At 39.5% G+C, this 8,362-nt stretch overlaps 1 pseudogene; it reads left to right on the top strand.

Moving 5' to 3' along the window:
- The first annotated feature begins 4,872 nt into the window (after positions 1–4,872).
- On the top strand, positions 4,873–7,380 carry LOC101670703 (annotated as a pseudogene).
- Positions 7,381–8,362: the final 982 nt, after the last annotated feature.

Genomic DNA, 8,362 nt, shown 5'->3' with positions numbered 1-8,362 from the left:
GATTGCACAAATAAGTGAAAGATATTGTAGATTATTAAAGCCACATTTCTTCTGGTTGGAGAAAAATGTTACAAATAAGGAATAAGAATAGGCTAAAATGAACCCTGTGGTGTTGAATTGAAATTGGAGCCATGAATATGAACCTGGGGTTTTTAATATATTTTTACAGATAGTTACAAAGAAACACATAAATGTGCATACATATATGTGATTGATATTACATACATATATTTTTTAATCAGTCCACTGAATGTGCCTAGAAAAAAGATGACTCCAGCAGCAATGGGCATGCCTATTGCCAGACCTTGGTTTCTAAATACCATTCTCCAATAAAAGAAACCAGGTCTCTGGAGAAATCGTTGATTCCCATGGTGGGTTAAGGAAAATACAAAATCTTAGAATATATTTTTGTATGAGAAAATAAGGAAGTGATTGAAAAAGAATGGATTGTATTGAAAGAACACAGGAGCCACACTAAAGGAGCTACCAGTGACCAAACCTGGAAAAAAGTAGATGACAGTATTGAATTATAATGGATAGACTAAGATGAGTTATCTACAACCCATATAAATATAAATAGGTAAATCAGACAAATAAGAAAATGGGGAAGAAGAGAAGTAACTCTTTCTTATAGCTGAATTCCAATTCATCAATGTAGAAGATGCAAAGGAAATACACGTTTTATTAGGTTACCCTCCCTGTAATAATTGTAGACACAGTCCATGGATGGTTGCTAAGTTAGAGGGTAAAAGTTTTAGGAGAAACAGGCATATGCATAATCTTAAAAGGTCTTACACAATGTATTTATTAAATACAAAGGGAAAACAAGGAGAAACTTAACAAATTAAAATTATTAATGTTAATATCATTATAATTAAGATCTATCAACATCAGGTATACTATGTTATGATGCAGAGGATACCAATTAGTGATAACCTTGCCAAAAATGTGTAACTTCAATTTAATTATGAAAAGGTATTTGTTAAACCCAAATTGACGAACAATCTGCTAAAGCATTGACCAGAAGTCTTCAAAAGTGTCAAGTTCTGGAAAGATAAGACTAGGGAACTGGCACAGATTAGAGAAAACTATGAAAACGTGACTATTAAATTCCACGTGGGATCGTCGTTTTGATCCTGGAATAGAAAAAGGACATTGGTGGAAAAATTGGTGAAATTTGAATAAGGTCTGTATTTTAGCTTATAGTATGTACCAGTATTCATTTCCTTGTTTCAAAAATTATACTCTGATCATGTAGGATATTAACATTAGGGGAAGCATGGCAAAGACTATATAGGAAGTCTAGTGTTAGTCTTTCTACAACATTTCTGTAAATTTATATTTATCTCAAAATAAAAATAAAAATACAATTAAAACTATATGAAGTCCCATCACTAGAAAAGGCTAATATGACTCTTCATGACTTTTTCCTATGTGTGTACATATTTTAAACAACAAAAGTTATTCCTTGGTGGTTGAGAGTACATACTTTGGAATAAGAACTTCAGTTGTCCTACCTACAAGCTTTGTTACCTTGGAAAACTTAGCTTGCACCTGTAGCTTATTGGAACAATAGGAAGAGTGATGATAGTGGCACTCTTACAGGACACCATGAAGATTACATGAGTTTTGTTGTTTTTTGTTTTTTTAAAGATTTTATTTATTTATTTGACACACAGAGAGAGAGACCACAAGTAGGCAGAGAGGCAGGCAGAGGGAGACAGGGAAGTAGGCTTTCTGCTGAGCAGAGTGCCTGATGTAGGGCTTGATCTCGGGGCTTGATTCCAGGTCCCTGAGACCATGACCTGAGCTGAAGGTAGAGGCTTAACCCACTGAGCCACCCAGGTTCCCCAAGATTACATGAATTAATACAGTTGAAGCACTTAACACTATAACTAGACACAAGATATTCTCAATAAAGTCTAGCCATTGTAAAACATGGCTTACCATTTGGTACTGTGGACTAGGTAAGTACATAAGGACACTAGCATGTGTTTAATGGCATGTGTGAAATATTTGGACAGGTAAGAAACATTCCTGGACCAAAGGAAGTAAAAGCCTAGTTGTGAAATTCTAGAATTACACAATAAAACATTAATAGAATTACCTTGCCTTTTGCCTGACTGGAAAGTATTGAGGTTGAACCTCTTCTGTGTTATCAGGTCAGACTCTAAGTGTAACTATACAACCACAATTGATTTGTATTTACTTTCTTCTTTAATAACATGAGCATTGCATTTAAACAATTTATAGAGTATGATTACACAGAAATGGTGTAATAAAAACCAAGTATGTTTGATACCTACTGACTTTCTTTCTGAAAGTTCAGAAACAACAGGGAATCAAAACAGAAACAGAAAGGATAAGCCTTTCTATTGCCAGAAGCCATAATCCAACAAGTTTGGAAATCCTTTGCCTCAATTAGCTGACCTCAAAGGGCAGCATCTCTAATAAGCTGAGTAGATTTTGAGAATCTGGTCAGCCTTCTTGGAAGTTAGTATACACAGAGTCAATGCTAGAACCCTGTTCAATGACCTTTCCCAAATCTTCAAGTGAATGGTGGTACATTGAAACGAGGAAAAGCAAAGTGACTTCCTGTCTGGGAAAAGACTGATAGTCCATTCTGTGAGTTAAGCTTACTGGAGACATTTAGACCCTCATGTTTAAGCTTTGTAAAGATTAAAACGGCAGCAATTTCATATTGCTGGCTTTTTTCTTTGTCATCCATCCCATCCACATTGTTCAGGCTAACACATTATTGAACAGATGGGCCATGTCCCGATTATAGGAAAACATAATAGCAAGTAAGTGTGAGACCAGACTGATAGAGAAAGAAATTTCAGAGGTATCACTGTATGTTGAAATCTCCTTACCTTGAGAAGGAATTTATCTCTAAAGCCCAATGGCATGTTGGGAACACAGTAGATTTTACCCAGCCGGTTCTTCAGGGGAATGTTAGAAGGGTAAGCTCATAGCTGATGGAGTAAATATTTATCCATAATTAACACAAGTTCATGTAGCTTTTGTGACAATAAATTGCTTTCTGTTTTTCTTTCCTTGTTTGGTCTTCTCTAAGTCCATAAAATGCCAATACTGGAAAGAGTTATGCTGCTAAACTTTATTTTTAACTGGTGTCACAGAAACCTGGTAACCCCTCCACCCCAAGTGTTTTTAATTAACTTTCCCACAGTACATGGAGTATGTCGACTCCAGCTCTGAAATACCTATCTCTGTTCTTCTGGATTCTACTTTCGCCTTTCCCACTCTCCTTATCTTTTCTCCTCTGCACTATGCAGTGCACTCAAATAGTCTTCCTCCTTTTATCCCCTTCCTTGCTGTGAGCTGTTTTTTAAGTCACAAATAATTATGGCATTTATCTGGATTGGATTCTTTGATAGGTCTCCATTTCCTACAGATTGAAATCCAGCTTCTTAGAATGACTTACAAGGATTTTCACAATCCCATCACAACCTGTCTTTCTTGTCTCACCTACCAAAATTATACTTCATATCTTCTGCTACGTGACGCACACCATATCCATCTTTTCATGCCTCCGTGACTTTGTGCTGCTCGCTCCTTCCAACCAAATCGCCTTCTCCCTCACTTCTGCAATGGCAACTTGCTGGTATTCGAGTCATCCTTTCTAGCCCGGCTTGAATGTATTTTCTCCGACGTGCTCCTCTCTATTCTCACGCAGTTTGAATTAATCATTGTCTTATTGCTCTAGTTATACAACTACTACAGAGCATATCATAGAACATCATATTTAATTGTGCATTTAGAGTATGAGTTCCCTGAAAGCAAGCTCCATGTATTACTCATGTTGGCTTATCCCAGCTTTTCTATACTTAGTAGGAATTTAATGAATGTATGTATGAGTCAATGAATAGACAAATAACGGCGACCCAGGGGCTCAGGTGCTCCTCAGAGACAGGAAAATTTAGACTAAACTGATTCAAATTTGGAAAACACTGTTCTGAAATCCATGGGACCATCCCTTGCATTGTGGACATTAAGCCTTTTAAATGGTGCTTTGTGGTTGTCATGACAATCTAAAACACTGCCAGCACCACTTTTCTCCCTACCTCCTATGAGGGTGGTACTTTCCTGGTTGTAAATAATTGCTGGCTTGGCCCCTTCTTTGTGTTTCATAAGAAATCCAGATAGACTTGTGATCTTATAAAGAAAGAGCTGGGGAGTAGAACACCACATGTTGCACATTCTTCTCCCAGTTCTCTAGCGACACCTCTTCATTTCCCCCCCAAACTTCACCTTTCCAACACTTGATCCCTTTTCTGACTTCTGTTCTACAGGAAGCATTAGCCAGTCCCTCTCATGCTAATTCCTTTTCTTAAGAAAGTGGCCCCATGTGAATGGTCTGTCTTCTCTTCCCTGATATTCTTTGGAAAGCCTTATTCTTGTAGTATTAAAGCAAATAATATACATTATGCTAATAATCAAATTATGGTTCTAAATTTCCTGTAGGCATTCTCAAATATTACTAATAAGTTCTTGGGAAAGCCCACCCTATTTAGGGGCATATTATGAACTGAATGTTTGTGTCTACCAGGATCCTCCCCAAATTCATACCTTGAAGTCCAGAAGTCCAGTGTGGATGTATTTGGAGATGGTGCATTTAAGGAACTAATAAAGGTTAAATGGGGTTATAAGGTTAGGCCCTGATCCAACAGGATTAGTACCTTTATGAGAAAAGACACCTGTGTTTGCTCCCTCGTTCCCTCTCTCTATGTACACACCAAAGAAAGGGCATGAGAGGATGCAGCTAGATGATGGTTTTGAATGATCCAAGAGAAGAGGTCTCAGAATGAAACTTATGTTGTTTTCTTTTCCATTGTTATGTCATGTGGCACCATGAGCAGGAAAGTCTCCTATGACATGGTGTATACAGGGCAATGTGGGAAGTCCTATACAGCAACCAGTGCAAAAGCCAGAAGGTTTTGAAGACAGTGGAGCTGTAGATCAGCCTGAAGAACTAGGACACTCAGAAGGACAAATGCTTCTGCTTTTTTTTTAATTTTTTTTTATTTTTTATAAACATATGTTTTTATCCCCAGGGGTACAGGTCTGTGAATCACCAGGTTTACACACTTCACAGCACTCATCAAAGCACATACCCTCCCCAATGTCCATAATCCCACCCCCTTCTCCCAAACCCCCTCCCCCCAGCAACCCTCAGTTTGTTTTGTGAGATTAAGAGTCACTTATGGTTTGTCTCCCTCCCAATTCCATCTTGTTTCATTGATTCTTCTCCTACCCACTTAAGCCCCCATGTTGCATCACCAATTCCTCATATCAGGGAGATCATATGATAGTTGTCTTTCTCTGCTTGACTTATTTCGCTAAGCATGATACGCTCTAGTTCCATCCACGTTGTTGCAAATGGCAAGATTTCATTTCTTTTGATGGCTGCATAGTATTCCATTGTGTATATATACCACATCTTCTTGATCCATTCATCTGTTGATGGACATCTAGGTTCTTTCCATAGTTTGGCTATTGTGGACATTGCTGCTATAAACATTCGGGTGCACATGCCCCTTGGGATTACTACGTTTGTATCTTTAGGGTAAATACCCAATAGTGCAATTGCTGGGTCATAGGGCAGTTCTATTTTCAACATTTTGAGGAACCTCCATGCTGTTTTCCAGAGTGGCTGCACCAGCTTGCATTCCCACCAACAGTGTAGGAGGGTTCCCCTTTCTCTGCATCCTCGCCAGCATCTGTCATTTCCTGACTTGTTGATTTTAGCCATTCTGACTGGTGTGAGGTGATATCTCATTGTGGTATTGATTTGTATTTCCCTGATGCCGAGTGATATGGAGCACTTTTTCATGTGTCTGTTGGCCATCTGGATGTCTTCTTTGCAGAAATGTCTGTTCATGTCCTCTGCCCATTTCTTGATTGGATTATTTGTTCTTTGGGTGTTGAGTTTGCTAAGTTCTTTATAGATTCTGGACACTAGTCCTTTATCTGATATGTCATTTGCAAATATCTTCTCCCATTCTGTCAGTTGTCTTTTGATTTTGTTAACTGTTTCCTTTGCTGTGCAAAAGCTTTTGATCTTGATGAAATCCCAGTAGTTCATTTTTGCCCTTGCTTCCCTTGCCTTTGGCGCTGTTCCTTAAGGAGTCAATCCCATTTACAATTGCACCCCAAACCACAAGATACCTAGGAATAAACCTAACCAAAGAGGCACAGAATCTATATTCAGAATACTATAAAGTACTCATGAAAGAAATTGAGGAAGACACATAGAAATGGAAAAATGTTCCATGCTCCTGGATTGGAAGAATAAATATTGTGAAAATGTCTATGCTACCTAAAGCAATCTACACATTTAATGCAATTCCTATCAAAGTACCATCCATCTTTTTCAAAGAAATGGAACAAATAATTCTAAAATTTATATGGAACCAGAAAAGACCTCGAATAGCCAAAGGGATATTGAAAAAGAAAGCCAACGTTGGTGGCATCGCAATTCCGGACTTCAAGCTCTATTACAAAGCTGTCATCATCAAGACAGCATGGTACTGGCACAAAAACAGACACATAGATCAATGGAACAGAATAGAGAGCCCAGAAATAGACCCTCAACTCTATGGTCAACTAATCTTCGACAAAGCAGGAAAGAATGTCCAATGGAAAAAAGACAGCCTCTTCAATAAATGGTGCTGGGAAAATTGGACAGCCACATGCAGAAAAATGAAATTGGACCATTTCCTTACACCACACACAAAAATAGACTCAAAATGGATGAAGGACCTCAATGTGCGAAAGGAATCCATCAAAATCCTTGAGGAGAACACAGGCAGCAACCTCTTCGACCTCAGCCGCAGCAACATCTTCCTAGGAACAGGACAAATGCTTCTTGAACACCATTAGACGTAAGTGCATCCCCACCCCAGTTCTCCGTATGTGTTTTGGGAGACCAGCAGCACTGTGATGAGGCCAAGGCTGTGGATATTGCCTACATGGACATTGAGGTGCTAAAAAAACTCAACAAGAATGAAAAATTAGTCAAGAAGTTGGCTGAGAAGTATGATGCCTTTTTTGGCTTTGGAATCTCTGATTAAGCAGATCCCATGAATCCGGGCCTGGGCCTGAATAAGCCTGGCAAGTTCCCTTCCTTGATGACCCACAATGAGAACGTGATGGCCGAAGTGGATGAAGTGAAGTCCATGATAGGATTCCAACCGAGGAAGGTGCTGTGTCTGGCAGCGGTTGCTGGCCTTGTGGAGATGACAGATGATGAGCTTGCATATGACATCCACTTAGCTGTCACTTTCCTGGTGTCATTGCTCAAGAAGAATTGGGAGAATGTCTGGCTTTAACATTACAAGCACCATGGGCAAGCCCTAACACTTGTACTAAGGCACACTTAATCAACCCTTGTGCTACCATTACCTGTCTGCCTGTGCAAGGGAGAGGGAGGTGCTTTTGGAGCTGATGTTGCATGCCATAGCACTGTGCTGGATGACAGCAGTTTCTGGCACTCAGGGATGGGTGTCCTTTTCTCCATACTGAAAACCAGGAAGTACGTTCCATCTACCTTTAAAACCATGCAGTCTTATTTATTATTTAGATCTCCTGGATACTTACAACACGCAACAGTAGGGCTGCTAACCAAGACTGAAACATTCCCGAACCTTGAGAGGGGCAGATGTGGGCTAGGACTCCAGCCCCCAGTGCTCCCACTGCTTACTAGTAGAGAGAGGCTTAGGACCTTCTCATTGAGGATGTTGACTCAGCCCTTGGCAACATGCTTACCGTATGGTCTGCAGTTGTTTCCCTTTATGCCTTGGGTTTTTTCTATGGGCTTTTTGTTTTGTTTTATCCCTCTAAATCATGGATCTGGGCTCGTGTTCTGTAGGGATCACAAGGAATGTTCCAGATGGAGATTGAGATCTTAGATTCTTCAGATGGGAGTCGTCTGAAACCCTGACTGATCTAGAATTTGTTTGTCTGACCCCAAACGCATAATCCATATTCAGGATAGTAATTAACTGTGTGACATGATTAGGAATACACAAGTAGGAGACCTGTGCTATACTGTAATTCATCAACCCTGTTTTCTAGGGGCCCTTAACAAATGGGTAAAATCAGGTTGTGGAAACTTCCAGGCCCTTTGTCCTCCAGGTAGACTCTGCCCTCTTCCTGACCTGAGGCAGTTTCCTGTTGGAGTTCTGCCTCCAGTGCCTAGTACTGGAAGTCAGTTTTTGGTGTGGTGGAAAATACCTACGATTTAACTTTTGACTTGAATCTGCTTCATTGAACTTTGGTAAAGTAACAAGTTCATACCTCCCTCTTTTAATACAGCACAAAGGCTAATCCAAAGCATAAA

The sequence above is a fragment of the Mustela putorius genome, unplaced genomic scaffold (assembly GCF_011764305.1).
Source record: "Mustela putorius furo isolate JIRA1106 unplaced genomic scaffold, ASM1176430v1.1 tig00003871_pilon_pilon_pilon, whole genome shotgun sequence".
Taxonomy (NCBI): domain Eukaryota; kingdom Metazoa; phylum Chordata; class Mammalia; order Carnivora; family Mustelidae; genus Mustela; species Mustela putorius.
Note: the sequence above shows the minus strand (reverse complement) of the source record. Positions and strands in the feature narration are given on the sequence as shown.